We start from the raw sequence: 21,835 nt of genomic DNA on the forward strand, positions 1-21,835 counted from the left end.
GAATGTTTCTTATAGTAACAATATTTTTCAAACTATGTAAAGTGACAATTCCTTGCTTTTTGAAAATGAATTTGATCTCTTGTCAGTGAGAAGATTTATGAGCCATCATGACCTTTACAGAATGAAAAGCACACAATATGAGGCTGAGAGAAAGAAAAAAAAAGATAAATGAAGACACATACATCCCTTAGATTTATAGGCTTGTATAGGGGCATGTCTTTATGCTTACTTAGCAATATTTGAAGATAAATTATCCTATACACTGGAATGATAAGACTAAATGACAGCAAAATGAAAGTTACTAAAAATCCAGATATTGTGCTAAAGATCACTTAAGAATGGATCTTTCGCCTAAATTTTATTTAATAAAGAACAAAATAATCTACTGTTTTTATTTGCGCTGCTCATGACATCAAAACAATGGCATTAAGGACAAAGTTTTGAATATTTTACTGAAAGTTAACATGTAGAATAATACTTCATAGACAGGTTAATTTTGCGCAAAATGAGTATACCCATGTTACTGGCATGTAGGTCAAGAAATATTACATTCCCAATACCACTCAAACCTCCAATGCCCCTCTTCAGTCACTACTGTTAAAAACAAACCATATCCTGACTTCTAACACCATAGATTATTTTTTTTTCTTTTTTACACTTCACAAAAATTTTAAAAATAGACATACTATATACTTTTAAAAATATCTAACCTCTTTTATTCAATGTTACATACATGAATCTTCAAATATTTTCTTCTGTATTACAGGTGATGCATGATATTCTCTTTGGGGATATATTATAATTAATTTACTCATTCTGTGTTGGATATTTGGGTGATTCCAGTATTGAGAAAGTATGAATAGTGTTGGTATAAACATCATTGTGGTAGCTTCTGATGCTATATATACATATTTTGTAGCACATATATGACAGAGTTGAATTGTTGGATCATAAAATAAACCTAAGCTCACCTCACAATTTTCTGAAACAGTTCTATTAATTTACTCTATCATGAGCAGTGTATGAGAGTGAGTTCTGATTGCCTCACATTCTTACCAGCAATTTTGGTGGGTTTTTGTTTTGTTTTGTTTTGTTTTGCAATTCTTATTTATACAGAAGGGTATATCATTGGTTTAATCTGTAATTCCTCACTAAATAACAGAATTGACTAATATTTTTTCATAAATTCATTGAACAATAGGCTATCTTCTTTCATGAAAAATATTCTTTGTTCAGTTTTCTTAAAAGCTGCCTTTTTACTGCTGATTTGTAGAAGTTTTAAAAATATATTTGGGATGAATGTTCATTGTTGGACATAAATGTTTGGCAAACTTCTTCCAATGAGTAGCTACATTCACAATTTTTAATGGTGCCTTTTCATGAACTGAACTTTAATGAAGAGATGTTTTAAATCTTAATATAGATGTGTATGTGTGTGCACACACATGCACACATGCACATTTGCTTTATTGTTGGCGTTTTTTTATGCTTTCTTAAGAAATCGTTGCCTCCACATATGTCAAGGAAATAATTTTCTATGTTTTCTTCTAAATTGTTATAGTTTGCTACTGCTAAGTCACTTTAGTCGTGTTCGACTCTGGGCAACCCCATAGACAGCAGCCCACCAGGCTCCCCCGTCCCTGGGATTCTCCAGGCAAGAACACTTGAGTGGGTTGCCACTTCCTTCTCCAATGCATGAAAGTGAAAAGTGAAAGTGAAGTCGCTCAGTCATGTCCGACTTCGCGACCCCATGGACTGCAGCCTACCAGGCTCCTCCGTCCATGGGATTTTCCAGGCAAGAGTACTGGAGTGGGGTGCCATTGCCTTCTCCACGTTATAGTTTAAGTTTTGCCTTTGTATCTACAATTTACCTAGAATTGATTCTTGTGTTAGATGTGAAGAGAGGCCAGAATCTTTTTTTCCCTTATGACACCTAGGCAACCCAGCATTGATTTTTTAAAATGACCATCCTTTCACAGCACTGATATTGCATATTTTAATTTGATTTATATATAGTATTGCCAATTCAACATTGTAATAAGTAATATAGCTTTATTTTAACTAAGGCAATATGGCACTGATATTTAGTACTGTAGGTCTTCCAGCATCATGTGTCCTTAAGATTGCTGTGCCTATTCTTGGGCTTTTGTCTTTTTATGAATCATCGGCTTATCAACTTATACACGTGCACGCATTCACATACACCTACACACAGAAAAGTTCTGAGATATTGATTATGATTGCAATGAATTATAAATGAACATGAATTTGGAAAGAATAACTATATGTGCAATATTAAATTTTGCAACCCATTATCATGATATATTCCTCTGTTTATTTAGGAATATGACATATTGCTCATTTATTCAAAGATTCAAAATCTTTCTCTAATTTTTTCTCCCATTTTTATGCAAATATATGCAATTTCTATAAATACATATAAAATGATTTTTTATTATATGAGTTCAGTTCAGTTCAGTCACTCAGTCATATCCAACTTTTTGGGACCCCGTGGACTGCAGCACGCCAGGCCTCCCTGTCCATCACCAACTCCCAGAGTTTACTCAAACTCATGTCCATTGAGTCATTAATGCCATCCAAAAATCTATCCTCCGTCGTTCCCTTCTCCTGCCTTCAATCTTACCCAGATCAGGGTCTTTTCAAATGAGTCAGTTCTTTTCATCAGGTGGCCAAAGTATTGGAGTTAAGCTTCAGCATCAGTCCTTCCAAAGAATATTCAGGACTGATTTCCATTAGGATGGTCTGCTTGGATCTCCTTGCATTCCAAGGGACTCTCCAAAGTCTTCTCCAACACCACAGTTTAAAAGCATCAGTTCTTCAGCACTCAGCTTTCTTTATAGTCCAACTCTCACATCCATACATGACTACTAGAAAAAACATAGTTTTGACTAGACAGACCTTTGCTGGCAAAGTAATATCTCTGTTTTTTAATATGCTTTCTAGGTGGGTCATAACTTTTCTTCCAAGGAGCAAGTGTCTTTTAATTTCATGGCTGTAGTCACCATCTGCAGTGGTTTTGGAGCCCCCAAAATAAAGTCTCTCACTATTTCCACTGTTTCCCCATCTATTTGCCATGAAGTGATGGGACTGGATGCCATGACCTTAGTTTTCTGAATGTTGAGCTTTAAACCAACATTTTTACTCTCCTCTTTCACTTTCATCAAAAGGCTCTTTAGTTCTTCTTCGCTTTCTGCCATAAGGGTGGTGTCATCTGCATATCTGAGGTTATTTCTCTTGGCAGTCTGGATTCCAGCTTGTGCTTCATCCAGCCCAGTATTTCTCATGATGTACTCTGCATAAAAGTTAAATAAGAAGAATGAGAAAATACAGCTTTGATTGTATTCCTTTCCCAGTTGGAACCAGTCTGTTGTTCCATGTCCAGTTCTAACTGTTGCTTCCTGACCTGCAGACAGATAAACATAAATAAAATATATGTATCTGTATGTTGGGCTTCCTTGGTAGCTCAGACAGTAAGAAATCTGCCTGCAATGCAGTAGACCCAGGTTTGATCCGTGGGTCAGTAAGATCCCCTGGATTAGGAAATGAAATGACAACCCACTTCAGTATTCTTGGCTGGAGAATTCTAGGGACATAGAGTTTTTACAAAATGAGAAAAAAATGTTATTTAAAATATTTATTAGATAAATTCTAATAAGTCTATTAGATTTATTCCTGGGCATTTGATGTTTTCTGATACAATTATAAATAGTATCTTTCAATAAGTTATATTTTTATACATTAATAATAATATATAGAAAAAAGTGATATATTAAATACATAAAATAGTCAACATTAATTATTTTTGATCTATGAAATTATTGATTTTTTATTATTGAACATAATGCATTTACCTTGAATCCAGTGATCTGGTTATATTTACATGCTATTCATAATTTTAATGGTGTGTTGATTTTTATATTTTCCTTATAATTATTTTCTCTACAACAATTTTGCAGTTTTTATTATCTTCTATTTTTCTTGCCTTATTGCATTGGCTAGGATCTTAATGCTACTTTTAAGAGTTGCTGTATTTAGGTACTGCCAATGAGCTGTGAGTCTATTATACAATTCAGTGTTTGAATTTTTACTATATGCACAAAAACATATAGTCAGCTAAAGATCTTTTTATGGAGCCATTTAGAGCTTATGATTTCTTATATAGTAAATAACATTATGTACAATTCAAAAGGACAACTTTGGAAAATGACTATATCATTACCACAAGAGCTTTGAATATCTTATATATCTTTGTATAATATACATGCATATTTAATTGTATTCTCTTTTTTATCTGCACCTGAGCAAAAATCGGTGCTTGTTTTAGCAACTCAATTAGACTTCCTATCTGTAAGTAGGAAGTTTTATTTTTTCATTCCCTTCAGTTCTACTTGGGCAAAACCAAATCAGACCCTTGTATATATATTAACTGAGTAACTGTGCTATGCTAATTTAAATACTAGTGTTCTATCACCTTTAGTTGGAGGAAACAATGTCAAATGCAAGTACTGTTAGAACTTCTAGCATCACATTGCATATCCAGAGAGCACTTAAAATTATTTACAAAACAATTTCAATATGTTATCTTACTTTAACCTTACATTTTTGAGGTAAAATTTTCAAAACCTTTGGTAAGTAAACACATGATATAATTTCATGCAATTACATATAAATAATTTAACTTTGCTATCATCTACTAAGATAGAGTACTTGACACAGTATTAAAGAAACTATATTGAGGACCTACTGTGTACCAGGCATTATGTAAACTACTATGCATTAAAGATATTTGAAAAGATCACAAACTGATCATTCAAAGGATTTTTGTGAGTGACTTGAAAAGAGAAACCAAATTCCCACTTGGCAGCAGAGGGAGAATCACATGGGTTAAAGTTTCCTTTATCCAGATGATTTCAACCTTCTTTCATGCTTGAGTGCACTAGAAAGAAAAAAATCAAAACATATGGCATAATCTGTATGAATTGCTGCAAAGAGCTGACTCATTGGAAGAGACTCTGATGCTGGGAAAGACTGAGGGCAGGAAAAGAAGAGGGCAATAGAGGATGAGAAAGATGAATGGCATTATGGACTCAATGGACATAAGTTTGAGGAAACTCTGGGCGTTTCCTTTAGTACTTTATCCTTTAGTAGAAGGATAGAGAGGCCTGGTGCACTGCAGTCCCTGGGGTCACAAAGAGCTGGACATGACTTAGTGACTAAACAGCAACAACAACACAACCATACTGACCAAGTACTTTCATGATGCGCACCCTCAATTACTCCACAATGCATCACTAAATATGGGCATACTCATGATAGATATGAAAATTTTGTTTAACACTCCCCAATTTCACAATTGAAATAACCTTTTATATCCTTTCCAGTCTATTCTACTGATTCCTTAGTTATTCTTCATTATGGGTCTTACTAAGATTTTGACTAATGGTATTCCCTCCATCGAAACTCATCTATGCACACTGGTCAATAATAAACCCTGATACAAACCTAATTAATTTTCAAGACCCAAATGCCCATCTCAAATTTCACCTTCTTTTCCTGTTATTAATGTTTTGACCTAAAACCACTTTATCTTTGTCTGTGTTGCTCCAAATATTCAGAGCCTTCTTCTCATAGGCATATTTAATCTCATCTTATTCATCATTATTCTTTTGAAATTATCACTAGAGAAATTATAGAGAAGGGTCATTCAGATTAATTTTAAGCAACATTTGGTGAATTGCCTTGTCATAGATCACAAACAGGTGTACACATGTGAGATTCAGTGAAAGGCAGCAATTTATATGAATACTAATAAAATCAGTTATATGCAATATTTTTAGTCCCCAAAGGAAAGAAAAGAAAAAGAAGTCTCACCAAGTCCAAATGCTTTAGATTCTTTGTCCACTGTGAATAGATCATTGTTGTTCCATTGCTCAGTTGTGTCTGAGTCTTTGCAGCACTCTAGGCCTCCCTGTCTTTCACTATCTCCCAGAGCTTACTCAAACTTGTGTTCATTGAGTCATTGATGCCATTCAACCATCTTGTCCTCTGTCTTTCTCTTCTTCTTCTACCTTTAATCCTTCCCAGTATCAGGGTCTTTTCTAATGAGTCAGCTGTTTGTGTCAGGTAGCCAAAGTATTGGAGCTTCAGCTTCATCATCAGTCCTTCCAATGAACATTCAGGATTAATTTCCTTTAAGATTAACAGGTTTGACTCCTTAAAGTCCAAGGGACTCTCAAGAGTCTTCTTCAACACCACAGTTCAAAAGCATCAATTCTTTGGCACTCAGCCTTCTCTATGGTCCAACACTCAGATCCATACATGACTCCTGGAAAAATCATAGCTTTGACTAGATGGACCTTTTTTGGGAAAGTAATGTCTCTGCTTTTTATACACTGTCTAGGTTTGTTATAGGTTTCTTCCAAGGGGCAAGCATCTTTTAATTTCATGGCTACAGTCACCATCAGCAGTGATTCTGGAGCCAAGCAAATAAAGTCTGTCACTGTTCCCATTGTTTCCCCATCTGTTTGCCATGAATTGATGGGACTGGATGCCATGATCTTTATTTTTTGAATGTTGAGTTTTAAGCCAGCTTTTTCACTCTCCTCTTTCACTTTCATCAAGAAGCTCTTTAGTTCCTCTTCACTTTCTGCCAGTACAGTGATGTCATCTGCATGTCAGTTATCAATATTTCTCCTAGCAATCTGAATTCCAGCTTGTGCTTCGTGCAGCCTGGCCTTTCACTTGATGTACTCTGCATATAAGTTAAATAAGCAGGGTGGCAATATGCAGCCGTGACATGCTCCTTTCCAAATTTGGAACCAGTCCAGTCCAGTTCCATGTCCAGTTCTAACTGTTGTTTCTTGACCTGAATACAGGCTTCTCAGGAGGCAAGTCAGGGGTTCTGGTATCTCCATCTCTTTATGAATTTTCCAGTTTCTTGTGATCCACACAGTCAAAGGCTTTAGCATAGTCAATGAAGCAAAAGTAGATTTATCTGGAATTCTCTTACTTTTTCTGCGATTCAATGGATGTTGGCAATTTGATCTCTGGTTCCTCTGCCTTTTCTAAATCACATTAGATCATTGTGATATCTGTTTAATATCTCTTAAATTTTGTCTCCTTGTAGGTGAGGCTTGGCTTATTTTCATACAGGGGAACTTTCTCCTTATTAGATTTCTTTGGCTTCATCAGCATCTGTTTTAGAACTGAACTAAACCCCAGTGTACTATTGAAAAGTTTAGATATTTTTTGCATTAATTTTCTACTCTTAAATTTTACTGGTTTACTTAAATTGACTTTAGGGCTCATAGGTAAGGTTAGACCATTTTTCCATTTAACAAGCAGGAACCTCAGTCTTCAAATTCTGGCTGATATTGGATAGCCTAATGTGCAAACTTGATCTCAGAGCCTCCATTATTCCTTTAGATGAATCCATGGCTCCATGAACACTTCTTAGTCTTTCTTTTTTTCAAATTTATTATTTCAATTGAAGGATAATTGCTTTACAGAATTTTGTTGTTTTATATCAAACCTCAATATGAATCAGCCATAGGTATACATATATCCCTTTTCTCTTGAACCTCCCTCTGATCTCCCTCCCCATCCCATCCCTCTAGGTTAATACAAGAGCCCCTGCTTGAGTTTCCTGAGACATACAACAAATTCACCTTGGCTATTCATTTTACATATGGCAATGTAAGTTTCCATATTACTCTCTCCATACATCTCACCCTCTTCTCCCCCTTGCCATGTCCATAACATTTCTGAGCCTTTACTTTGTGTTTCCTCATACCAGCACCTTTGTTCATGTTTATTTTACCTAAAACTCCCTTTCTTCTACTTAGTATGTAAGACCTGACTTAAATCTCAGGTCATCCAAGGAGATGCCTCTGATCATACTTATTCAGTAAACTTTTATTTCTATTAATTCAAATAGTCCTTATTCTTCACATAGCATAATTATAAACTGTATACAGATTTCCCTCAATTTATGATACATTCCAGTAAACCCATCATAAGTTGAAACTACTGCTATATGTAAATGCACTTAATACACCTATCTTACTGAACATCGTAGCTTAGCCTTGCCTACCTTGCATGTGTTCGGAACACTTCTGTTAGCCTTGCACGTGTGCATGCTAAGTCGCTTCAGTCATGTCCAATTCTTTGTAACCCTATGGACCATAGCCTGCCAAGCTCCTCCATCCATGGGATTCTCCAGGCAAGAGTATGGGAGTGGGTCACCATGCCCTCCTCCAGGGGATCTTCCTGAATCAGGGATCAAATCTGAGTCTTTTGTATCTCTTGCATTGGCACGTGGGTTCTTTATCACTGGTGCCACCTGGGAAGCCCTCTATTAATTTTAAGTTAGGCAAAATCATCTAACACAAAGAGTCTTTTATAGAAGCAGTGTTGAATATTTCATGTAATTTATTGGATATTGTAGTGAAAGTAAAAAACCGAAAGGTTGTGTGGGTACGGTGTGGTTGTGAATGTATTGGTTGTTCATCCTCATGGTCAAGTGGCTGACTGGGAACTGCCCAACACTGACAGAAAGTATTGGGCCACATATTTCTATGAAAAAAATAAAAAAAATTAAAAACTGCAAGTATGGTTTCTTCTGAATGCATACAACTTTCATAGCACTGTAAAGTCAAAAAGTTGTATATCAAATGAGCATAAATTGGGGTTGTCTGTACTCTGATAATAAAGTTATTTTTACCTTTTTTGCTCACACTGCTTTGCTTTTTCCATTTTTACTCTTTGAGCATAAGGTTTATAGGTAATATTTCTTTGGATTCTCCTTAATATCAGGTACAGTGTCATCTCCATGAAGGTTAATTAACGTGTGTTGGATGATTCATATTTGATGGTAAATGACATCAATCTCAGTTTGCAATTTCTGGATTAAAACTGGCAAATATTTACATGGTTTCATGCTCAAGAAACATTTCCTCAATATTGTAAAGTAATTCACCTCCAATTAAAATAAATAAATTTATATTTTTAAAAAAAGGATAATAAAGATCTAAAAAACAAAAAGAAAAAAATAAATATTTCCTCAATTCTAAATGAAAGCAGATCTTGTTTTCCAATCTCTTCTTTTCTGTGAAAACCCTGAGTGGTTCATTACCTATCAGCTATGGTGTAATAATATGTTTTATAGCAAAAGTAGTATGTAGTTATGGAAATTAAAACTGGCAAAAATTGTGGCTCTGCAAATACATGTTCATAAAACTTGTGAAAATTTCAACAGTGATTTATTTAGAATTTTCTAACTGGCTAAAAGTTATTTACATTCCCATTTCCAAAAATAACCTTCAGTTCAGTTCAGTTCAGTTCAATCGCTCAGTCATGTCTGACTCTTTGCGACCCCATGAATCACAGCACGCCAGGCCTCCCTGTCCATCACCAACTCCCGGAGTTCACTCAAACTCACGTCCATCGAGTCAGTGATGCCATCCAGCCATCTCATCCTCGGTCGTCCCCTTCTCCTCCTGCCCCCAATCCCTCCCAGCATCAGAGTCTTTTCCAATGAGTTAACTTTTCACATGAGGTGGCCAAAGTACTGGTTTAATGTTGGAATTATCTAGTATCAAGAAACTGATTTGTGTTAGTGAATTAAATTGTATCAAATTATTATGACCCAAGCATCAATCGGTCATTTTCCAGATTTTGTGAATTTGGCACCATCAGAATTTGGCTGAAGACATCCAAATTATAAACATAAAGCAATAAACTGCCAGAGTTGTAGTTAAAGTTAACTATCATGCCACTTATTTCCTTTAGAAAAAGCCTGGTTAGGTCCATAGTTGCTTCCACATAGATAAATAAACTTCGATGTTTTAAGAGATCACAGTTATGAGGTAAAGGTTCATTGTAGACAATATATTTTGTTTATTACTGAATAGACTTGGAGACAAGATGGTAGAGGAAAACAGCCTTAGAGTCAAATTAAATCATGAATTAGTCCTCTGTTTTACCAATGTACTTAAACCCTGACAATGTTTATGATTTTGAGTTTAAAAGCATTCTAACATCACTAGATTATATTACCTAAAGCTGGGAGAGAGTTTTCTTTTCAGTGGTGATAAAAGTCAGGTTGAAACTGTAGAAAACACTAAGAATGATGACTCTGAAAAATGGACTTGTTTTCATCAACTCCAATGTCACTACCTTTATGTATCTTTAGTGTATGTGTGCCCAGTCACTTCAGTCGTGTCTGACTCTTTGTGACCTCATTGTAGCCTGACAGGCTCTTCTGTCCATGGGATTCTCCAAGCAAGAACACTTGAGTGGGTTGCCATGCCCTTTCCTCCAAGCAGTCTTCACAACCCTGGGATCAAATCCATGTCTCCTGCATCTCCTGCACTGAAGGTGGATTCTTTATGTATGCAGCCACTTGGGAAGCCCCATATATCTTTGGCACTTTCTATTAAAGTACATTCTGGACAACTATGTGCAGCATGGAACAGTTTCTTTGGATTCATATGCAGATAGTGTTTTCTTAAGTATTTCATGCCCACAACAGGGTAAAGCATTTTAGAACTAATCATAGTAGGAGTGGCAAAACCTCCAGTATTGAAATATGCATATAAAGCACACGTCAGAGACTTTGAATGAAACCCTTATGTAATTTACCTTATCAAATTCCACATATCAAATTTAAGGGGTGCATTTTAAGATTTAGAATGAAAGGCTTTTTCAACATTATAATTACTGATGAAAATTAAAGATATGATCATTATATTGAAAAACTACATTTAACTGGTTAAAATGTTTGCAAAGATGGAAAACATTCTACAAAGTATAAGTCTAGAACTGACACTCTAAAACCAGTTTACATAGTAGTTGGTACATTGTTATGTTTCTAGCATTCATTGTCCTTTATGGTTAACTGTCCATATTTTTATTAGGATATTTAAAGAAATATAACAAAATTAAACTTGATTTTAGAGGTGCCAAATAACATATATTTCAAGACTATACATTTGTAAAACAGACCAATGTTTCATGTTGTAATAATGTCACTTTAAGTTAAAATAATAATTTGGAAACAAATAATGTACAATGAGTTATTCTTTTTATTTTTGGTCTGTATATTTTGGTGGTGATTCATAGAAAGTTTAAGCAGTTTTCCTCAAGACTCACAAAATATTCAAACTAATGCTAATAGCAGTAAGCAGTCCGCGGGATCACAGAGTCGTACATGACTGAGTACATGACTGAACTGACTGAACTGAATACTATTTCATTTTGAGCAAAGAACAGTTTTTATAAAGGGAGCCTATAGTGCTTGGTTCAAGCTTCTTCATAATGAAGACTTGCCATGGCCAAAGACATATTTATTTGGAATGACAAGCTTAAATTAAACCATCATATGCTTTTCAATAGCATTCCACTTGGAATGGATCCAGTGGCCACACAGAAAGATGTCATACATACCTAGATTGGCATATATCTCACTACAATGCATTGGACTCTAATAGGATGAGAATATCACAGTACTGCTGCAGTAGGTCATCAGTGAAGTATAGAGTGGAAAAGCAATGAGAAAATATACAACTACAAAAAAAGAGTAATAAAATAATTTAGACCAAGTTAGTCTCTAAAAAATGTTGAGAAATGGGCTTCATGTCCTTTGAGTACACATATTTTCAGGCTTTTCCACTTAGTAGCACAACCTCCTATGCTAAAGTGGTGCTTTCAAAATAAAGTCATAGGATATGATGGTTAATATATCACAGGGTTCTTTCCAATCCAAAAGAAGGGCAATGCTAAAGAATGTTCAAACTACCACGCATTTGCACTCATTTCACATGCTAACAAGTTAATGATCAAAATCCTTCAAGCTAAGCTTCAATAGTACATGAACCAAGAACTTCCAGATGTATAAGCTGGGTTTAGAAAAGGCAGAGGAATGAGATAAGCAAATTGCCAACATCCATTGGCTTATAAAAAAGTATGGGGATTCCAGAAAAACATCCGCTTCATTGACCATGATAAAACCGTTGACTGTGTGGATCACAACAAACTGTGGAAAATTCTTAATGAGATGGGAATACCAGACCACCTTACCTGCCTCCTGAGAAACTTTTGTATGCAGGTCAAGAAGCAATAGTTAGAACCAGACATGGAACAACAAACTGGTTCCAAATTGGGAAAGAAGTATGTCAAGGCTGTATACTGTCACCCTGCTTATTTAACTTACATGCAGAGTGCATCATGTGAAATGCTGGGCTGGACAAACAACAAGCCGGAATCCAGATTGTTGGAAGAAATATCGATAACCTCAGATATGCAGATGACACTGCTCTAATGGCAGAAAGTGAAGAGGAACTAAGGAACCTCTTGATGAAAGTGAAAGAGGAGAGTGAAAAAGCTGGCTTAAAGCTCAACATTCAAAAAATGAAGGTCATGTCATCCAGTCCCATCACTTCATGGCAAATAGATGGGGAACCAGTGCAAGCAGTGGCAGACTTTATATGCTTGGGCTCCAAAATCACTGTGAATGATGACTGCAGTCATGAAATTAAAAGATATATGCTCCTTGGAAGAAAGCTATCATAAACCTAGACATCACTTTGCCAACAAAAGTCTGAATAGTCAAAGCTAAGATTTTTCCAGTAGTCATGTATGGATGTGAGAGTTGGACCTTAAGGAAGACTGAGCACTGAAGAATAGCTGTTTTCAAACTGTGTTTCTAGAGAAGACTCTTGAGAGTCCCTTGGACAGAAAGGAGATAAAACCAGTCAGTCCTAAAGGAAATCAACCCTGAATATTTATTGGAAGGACTGATGCTAAAGCTGAGTCTCCAGTACTTTGCCCACCTGATCTGAAGATCTGACTGATTGGTAAAGACCCTGATGCTGGGAAAGATTGAAGGCAGGAGTAAAAGTGGATGATAGAGGATAAGATATTTGGATGGCATCACTGACTCATGAACACGAGTTTGAGTAAACTCCAAGAGACAGTGAAGGACAGGGAAGCCTGGCATGCTACAGTTCATGAGGTCTTGAAAAGTCAGACATATCTGAGCAACTGAACAACAACAGTAACGGTTACTAATTCAGGCTCTGTTGTGAGACAAACTTCCCTTTGAATCTTAGTGGCGACTTAAAATCTCCCTGGATTTGGTCAAGATACTTAAACTTGATAAGTCTTCATTTCTTTTGATAAATTGATAAATTGAGTAATGACATCAATCTCACAGAGAAGTTCTAAGGCTTAAAAGAAGTAAGTAATGTAAAGTGCTTTACACAGTTGTCTATTCAGTAAGTAAAATGGTCCGTGAAAAAATTTCACAATTGGCATAAGGATAGAACCAACATAATACTAACTCACTAAACTCAGTCTTCTCGATTCATAATGTTATATATGGCTCTGCCTATTGCAATAGAGACAAGTTAATTATAAATTATCCTTAATCATTGTCCATGCACATAGGTCTTTTCCTCAGCCCACCAAGTAAAGTGTGTGGTGGTTTAATCATAAATACTTCTAAGAAGACTATATTAACTTCATTTTAAAGGCAGCCCCAAAATATCAGTTTCTGTTATGGATCATTTGTACCAATGTAATTTAACTGTCTTGATTTGGTTTCTCACATGAGGAAAAAAAGATACATGTTTATTTTAGCATGCAAATATAATGCCTAAAATTATATTAAATACTGCTTTGGAGAAAAGATTTAGGTTATTAATATTTTAAATGTTTTAAAATATTCATTGTTCCACACCAGATTTCTCTTTTCAAATTTCTATGGAACTATACATAGTAAAACATGCACTCCAAGTAGTGTTATATGTTAATGGAGAAAATTAATTAGAGGAAACTGAAAAATCAAGTTTGATTAAAGTTGTATCACAGGTTACAGTGTATTTAGAGGTTGTGTTAAAAATTGTGGTTTGAGACTTTAAATCTTAAATAATTTTTTAGAAATGTTTATTTTATCAATATATTGTTTCATAATAAGAGTCTAGCTGCAACTTCTATTTCTAGGTAGGTATTTTCCATAGAAAATTATAAAGACGACTGTAATTTCCTCTGCAAATAGTTGCTTCAGTCATGTCCAACTCTTTGTGATTCTGTGCATTGTGGCCCACCAGGCTACTCTGTCCATGGGATTACCCCAGGAAGAATACTGGAGTGGGTTGCCATTTCTTTTCTCCAGTAGTTCTTCCTGACCCAGGGATTGAACCCACATCTCTTGTTTCTTGCATTAGCAGGCTGATTCTTTACCACTAGCACCACCAAGGGTGATAGCTAGACATTATAGCTTTGTTCCCAGATGATGCATTTTAATGAAAATTATTTAAGTGCATAAAATATATAATCTGAATGAACTGGTTTAGAATGTTGGAGACCTAATACACCGAAGGTGGAACTGACGCTGAAGGAAAGTGTGCATGAGAACATCCAAGGAGGTTGTGTGTGAGGCAGGTCAGAGACATATCCAAGCTCTCACTGGAGGTGAGTGAGTGAATCTGGGTTTGGGAGCTGTGTTGGGAGAGTAGAGCCTATACCACAGGTTGCTGGGGTAGGAAATTTTATAGAAAATGTATCCCGTTAAGATTTACTTGTCTAACTATCTCCTAGTCATGTTTTTCTCCAATGCCTTTTTATTTTGTAAAGTAATAATCAATCGAGTATATGACCAAATTTTTTATAGCATGCTTAGATGTACATGCTCAAGGTGAGCATGTGCTCCACCTCTTCCCTCATTTTTGGCTGATTTGGGGACATAGGTGCATGTCATTTATGCCATCTAAAAAACCAAGATAAAATTTATACCTATTTTTTCCCTCATGTATGTGGAATGGAATTATAAATAATTAGTATTTTTTTATTCAAAGCATATATTCATCACTGGTACACACATGGACTATTTCTGTTTGCTTACTTAGTTATTTAGTAATTAATTTTATGTAATGCCTATCTACAAACTCTTTATCCGAAGAGAGAACTACAACTGTGAAAAATAATTTACCTGGAGCATTTTATTTCCCTGTGTCCTCTCCCTCTCTCTTCCTCCCCAAGTAACTGTAGTTTGAATTTTGTGTACATAATACCTTTAATTTTGTCTTCAAATGAACTATTTATTTTTACCCTGAACATTAGCAAACATGACCATCCTAAATGTCAGAACATTAGTATTTCCTCTTTTTTTTTTATTTTTGAAGACTTAAGAAAAACACGGTATGGGGAGGGAGGTGGGAGGGGGGTTCAGGATTGGGAACATGTGTACACCCGTGGAGGATTCATGTTTATGTATGACAAAACCAATACAATATTGTAAAGTAAAAAAAAAATAATAATAATAAAATTAAATTTTAAAAAAAGAAAAACAGTTTTATGATCATAGCAAAATGGAGAGGAAGTCACAGAAATAGACCATGTAACCCCTACCCCACCATATGCATAACTTTCCTATCAGCCTCTACTATAATGGTACTTTTGTTATAATTAATAAAGCTCTATCATAACTGCCCAAACTCTATAGTTTACATTAGGGTTCACTCGACATTGTACAGTCTATGGATTTAGGTAATGACATGTATCCATCATTAATTACCACACAGTATTTTCACTGCCCTGAAAATCAACTGTGTTCAGTGGGTTCATCCCTTCCCATCAGCCCACCCCTTGGTAATCATAGATCTTTATACTATCTTCATAGTTTTGCCCTTTCCAGAATACCCTATAGTTGGAATCATACAGTATTTAGCCTTTTCAGATTGGCTTCTTTGACTTAGTAATATGCATTTATAATTCCTTTGTGTCTATTTGTGGCTCCATGGCTAATTTTTTAGCTTTACTGAGGTATAATTGACAATTAAATTGTTATATACATAATGTGTACAATGTGATAAGTTGATGTACATGTAAATTGTGAACAGATTCTCTGTTTAGCTCATTAACATAGCCATCACCTCACATAACTATTTTTCTGTTGTTTTTTTTTACATAGAGAACACTTAAGATCTATAATTTTGTGTTTTATAAATTTGTGTTTTACCCTAAGTATGACTCATTTTAAGTTAATTTCATGAAGGGTACAAGGTCTGTGTCTACATTCATTATTTTTCCATGTGAATGTCCAGTTTTTCCAGCGCCATTTGTTGAAGAGAATATCTGTGTTCCATTATAGTTTTTTTATTCTTTTGTAAAAAACCAGTTGACTATTTTTATGTAGGCTATTTCTGGGCTTTTTATTCTGTCCCACTAATCTGTTTGTCTATTATTTTCCACTACTATGCAGCCATGAAATTAAAAGATGCTTACTCCTTGGAAGAAAAGTTATGACCAACCTAGATAGCATATTCAAAAGCAGAGACATTACTTTGCCGACTAAGGACCGTCTCATCAAGGCTATGGTTTTTCCTGTGATCATGTATGGATGTGAGAGTCGGACTGTGAAGAAGGCTGAGCACCGAAGAATTGATGCTTTTGAACTGTGGTGTTGGAGAAGACTCTTGAGAGTCCCTTGGACTGCAAGGAGATCTAACCAGTCCATTCTGAAGGAGATCAGCCCTGTGATTTCTTTGGAAGGAATGATGCTAAAGCTGAAACTCCAGTACTTTGGCCACCTCATGTGAAGAGTTGACTCATTCATTGGAAGAGACTCTGATGCTGGGAGGGATTGGGGGCAGGAGGAGAAGGGGACGACCAAGGATGAGATGGCTGGATGGCATCAGTGACTCGATGGACATGAGTCTGAGTGAACTCTTGGAATTGGTGATGGACAGGGAGGCCTGGCGTGCTGCGATTCATGGGGTTGCAAAGAGTTAGACACGGCTGAGAGACTGAACTGAACTGAAATGAACTATGTTGTCTTAATTACTTTAGCTTTCTTCTAAGTCTTGAAGCTATGTAGGGCAGTGCAGTCCTTCAACTGTATTCTTTTGGTCCAATATTGTCTTGGATACTGACTCTTGTTTCCTTATATAAAAGATAGAATCAGTTTGTTAATACCCACAAAATAATGTGTTGAGATTTTGACTGGGAATAGATTTACTCTTTAGATCAATTTAGGAAGGAAACTGGCATCCTGAAAATATTTAGTTTCCTATCCATGAATTTGGTTGGAATACATTTGCATTTATTAGCTGTTTTATTTTTTTATCACAGTTCTATAGTTTCCCTCATATAGATTCTGTATATATATTTTTTTGTTTATACGTATTTCGTTTTTTGATGCTAATACAATAAATATTATTATTCTTTTTATTTTAAATTCCACTTGTTTATTGATTGTATATAGGAATATGATTGACTTTTGTGTATTAACCTTATATTCCACAACCTTAATTAAATCACTTTTAGTTCCAGAAATTTTTTGTCTATTCTTTTGAATTTTATACATACACCATCATGTCACCTGCAAATAAGATCAGATTAAATTCTTCCTTCTCAATATATATACCTTTTATATTTTTTCTCTTGTCCTGTTGCATTAGCTTTTATTTCCTGTACAGTGTTGAAAGGTGAAAGGGGTCTTTCTTGACTTTTTCTTAATCTTGGTAGGAAAGATTCTAGCTTCTCACTGTTAAGTATGATGTTAACTGTAGGATTTTTTGGATATTCATTATCGAGTTGAGGAAGTTCCCCTCTATTCCTAATTTACAGAGAATTCAAGTGATCTTTTAAACTCCACACCCTCACATCTGTTTATGTCTGTGGCTATATTACTGGCATATATTGAGTAAAATGCTTAAGCTAATCGAACTATTCATAATATCATTTAAATCTCATGGATTGGTACGTAATGCCTAATGAGAAGAAAATGTTTGAATGACAGACAATTCATCTTACAAAAATAATGTTAAAATATAGAAAAGAAAAAGTGCTTCAATCAACTAATAGTTAGAATAGAAAATGGGAAAATATCCAAATGACAAAGCTAAATTTGCTTATAATTCAAATTATGTGTGAATGATATCAAATTACTCAATGGAACAACTTTACTCAGTCTAATAACATTGTAATAAATTTTGATCTTCATAACTAAAATAATCTCTTATCAAATGATTTTTTTCTGAAATATTTGCTTATTTGAAAGCACTAATTAATTTTTATAACACAAAATACCTAACTTTTAAAATGTTACTAAATTGTCAAATTTTATTTAACTACTGAAAATTGAAAACTATTTAAATGATAACTGTTTATCATTTAAACTGTTACAAAATGTTTTAGAATTTATCTTTATCTTTATCTTTAGAAAGAAAATTTATTTTTAGAAATAATTTATCTTTAGAAAGAAAAAAAATATAGCCTCCAAGTCAGATGTTGTGATTAGACAGTCTTTTAACTAATACTCAACATTATTTGTAGGATATTTAATCTAGTTATTTAGCATTGCAAATTTAGTGTTGAATATTGTGCTGTATTTTTTATTATAGGAAGTTAAGAGATCTTTCCAGGGAAGTGCTACCCAATAAACCTGCCTAAAATGATGGAAAGGTGCATATTTCACTGCCCACCATGGTAATGCCTATTCATATGTTAGTTAAGCAGTTGAAATTTGTCTAAGGTGACTGAAAAAGTAAAACTTTAAATTGTATTTCATTTTTATTAATTTAATGCACAGGAAAAATTGACTCTGTTAAGGTCCTACAATGAAAACAAAAACCAGCAATTTAATATTTGACAATTCTTCATTAATTTAAACAACTTTTTATCAAATTTGCTGTATTTTGTGTTACTGTAAATGCAATGGGAATTCATAGAAGGGAAAAATTGTGAAAAATTGTGTCTCACTCATGGACAAGTGAGAGATTCCTGGAGTTTTGAAGAATAGGAAGAATGAATCTTGGATCACTTAGGAAAGATCTATTAAAGTAACTTATAGAGCTTTTGTTGTTTAGAGTGGCTACTTTAGAAATGAGCTTCATTTTTAAAAAGTGATAGCCTTTTGACAAACCAAAAACTGAATAAGCCTGTTTCTTATATTAGCCAAAATGTTAATGGGTTTTTTTTTTTTTAATTTTAAAATCTTTAATTCTTACATGCGTTCCCAAACATGAACCCCCTCCCACCTCCCTCCCCATAACATCTCTCTGGGTCATCCCCATGCACCAGCCCCAAGCATGCTGTATCCTGCGTCAGACATAGACTGGGGATTCAATTCTTACATGATAGTATACAGGTTAGAATGCCATTCTCCCAAGCATTTATTTATTACTTCACAGTTTCTGTAGGTCAGGAATCTGTGTTTGACTTAGCTGAGTTCCCCACTTCAGGGTCTCTCACAAGGCTGCAGTCACAGTGTTGAGGAGTCTCAACTGAAGGCTCAATTGGGGGTGTATCCAAATCTCGGTTGCTATGTTCAGTCATGTGATTATTACCAAGATTCAGTTTCTCAAGAACTGTTGGCACAATGGTTTCATTCCTTGCAGACTGTTGGCTAAGTGCTAACCCTTAGTGTCTTCTCATGTGGGTCCTTCTCTCAGGAAGCTCACAAAATGGCATCCTCCTTCATTAGATAAAAAGCTCAAAATGCCCAAGAGATAGCAATTGTAAGCAAGATCGGAATTATATTTTCAGTGACATAATTTCAAAAGTGGCATTCTTTAACTGTTTTTTTACAAGCAAGTCACTAGGTTCAGTGCACAGAAACAGGGAGTATTACAAATGAGCATAAATATCAGTATCAGGAGATGAGGATGATTGATTGCCATTTCATAAGCTTCCCATCATATTATCTAGCCAAAATGTCAAAGATTTTTTTAAGAAGCATGTGATACTTCCCAATACCCTTTATCATAAGTCCTACAAATAAACCTCTGCCTTAAATATTAAAAATAAATGAAAGATTATGAAGCCATGAATATGATTTTTTTTACAGTGTTTTCACACTAACAGCCTAAATTTTGCAAATATAAATTCTTAATACTTTCAGCCGTGTTTTATATAGTGTCAGTTGCTAAGTAAAAGTGAAAGCTGGAAAAATTCTACTAGGCAAACTCTTAGCTATTTAATCCTGAGCACCATTTGTATTTAGCATTGTTATATAGCTCCATTCTTTGCAACCTTTTCTCATTGCTAAGGTGAGAACACGTAGTCTTTGCCGCAAATTGCATACAATCTTAGTCTCTGGAGACTACTTGTCTCCAGAGATTAGCTTCTAAATTAAGAATAGGAGAGGTAATCTAGTATGAAAAAAGCAATTTATCATAATCCAATAGCCTAGTAGACTGGTCATACATATGAAGTGGTCATTAATTACAAAAGGAACCCATGCATTCTATTCCTGTGAATTGCAGTTAGGGATTTTCTAGTGTTAAAGATTATGCATCCCCCAAATAGCAACATTTAGCTCTGAGTACATGTTATTAACTGTGTTCTATTATTCTAAAAAGATGACAGAGAGATTTAAGTAGCAAATATGTGTCATATAATATGCAAATCTTGTATCAATTTCTGTAGGATAGAATTGTAAAGTAAAATAATTAAGATCGAATACATGAAGAGACATAATTCTAATATCACTCATGCCCTCTTTTCTTTTTTTTTTTAGAACCAGTCATTACCCTTAAAGCTTTCCATTTGCTTAACTCCTATGTAGCATTTCAGCCTAGTTTACATTTTCCTGTTTTATTTTTCCTTCTGTTTGCAGTAAACTTCCATTAACAGTTGCAAAACTTGTCATCTTTTTTCCTCATTAGACACTCTTGACCTTCCATATTCTATATAACCATGCTATGCCAAAGGTTATCAATAATATACATATAAAATGATATTCCCTGAGCATTTACCTTTCTCAGCATTGAATCCTCCTTATTTTTTATCCTTTCTTGCAGCTTTTCCACCTGTTCTGTGCCTCAGGTTCATTTTCCCATGACTTGCTGATATTCCTTGATCTTGATTCTTTCTCTGGCTTCTTAAATATAGGAATGACTTAAGATTAAGACTTCAGCTTTTTACTCTTCTTTGTCTAAACTCTGTTTAGTCACTGACTCTTGAAGAAATTCTCTACTTGAGCAATCATGTCTGAGTTAGTGACTCATATCTACATCTACAGCAATTTTCTTGAGTATAAATTCTGCTTGTGCAACTGTGTGCTGAGCATTTGCGCTTGGACAAATCTGTGTTCCTTCAACTAAAATATAATTGGCATTGAATTATATTAAATCCTAGGATAAACAAACTTTCCTTTAGCCTTTTATCTTATCTGTCAAATTTGGTGCTTTTCTCTGAGCCAAGTTTAAAATAAAAGTTATCTTTGATTCTTGGCTTGAAACATTGAGATTATTTCACCTAATTTCAACCTTTCTCATCTGAAAATGAATATGATAATAAGTCCTATTTCAGAGTGTCATTCTAAAGATTAAGTTTCATAAAACATTCAAAGTATTAATACTTAGCACAGTGCTTGACATGCAAAAATCCCCTCTCATTGTTATTATATCATATTCTAGAATGCAATGCTTTAATTTTTAAATATATACTTCTTAAAATTATATGGTATTATTAAAATTATAGTTAAACTATCTATGAAATATTTTTCAGAGATTGACAAAGTATATCTAAGTAGGGAAGATTAGCTTATAAAATTCTGTAATACTGTAATAATAAGTACATGCCATATATGCTATTGTAGCTGTTTTTAATAGTCTAGTTTTATGTATGATAAACACTTATTTGTATAAAATAAAACAATTTATAAATAAAGTAATGAGGAAATCATAAAATAAAAGTACATACTACTTAGACTACAAGAAAATTTAAAATTTTGTCCATAAAATATCAAGAACAAATTAAAAAGGCAAATAATTTCTTAAAAAGGAAAAAAGATTCACTGATATTTTAC

At 34.5% G+C, this 21,835-nt stretch overlaps 1 long non-coding RNA gene across 1 annotated transcript; it reads right to left on the minus strand.

Annotated features, from left to right (window-relative positions):
• Window positions 1-343: 343 nt before the first annotated feature.
• On the minus strand, window positions 344-21,006 carry LOC132658368 (uncharacterized). Its single transcript, XR_009597937.1, has 2 exons — window positions 20,781-21,006; window positions 344-3,313 (listed from the first exon to the last, which is right to left on the minus strand). It is a non-coding gene; the product is annotated as an uncharacterized LOC132658368 (long non-coding RNA).
• Window positions 21,007-21,835: the final 829 nt, after the last annotated feature.

This window comes from Ovis aries, chromosome 1 (assembly GCF_016772045.2).
Source record: "Ovis aries strain OAR_USU_Benz2616 breed Rambouillet chromosome 1, ARS-UI_Ramb_v3.0, whole genome shotgun sequence".
NCBI lineage: Eukaryota > Metazoa > Chordata > Mammalia > Artiodactyla > Bovidae > Ovis > Ovis aries.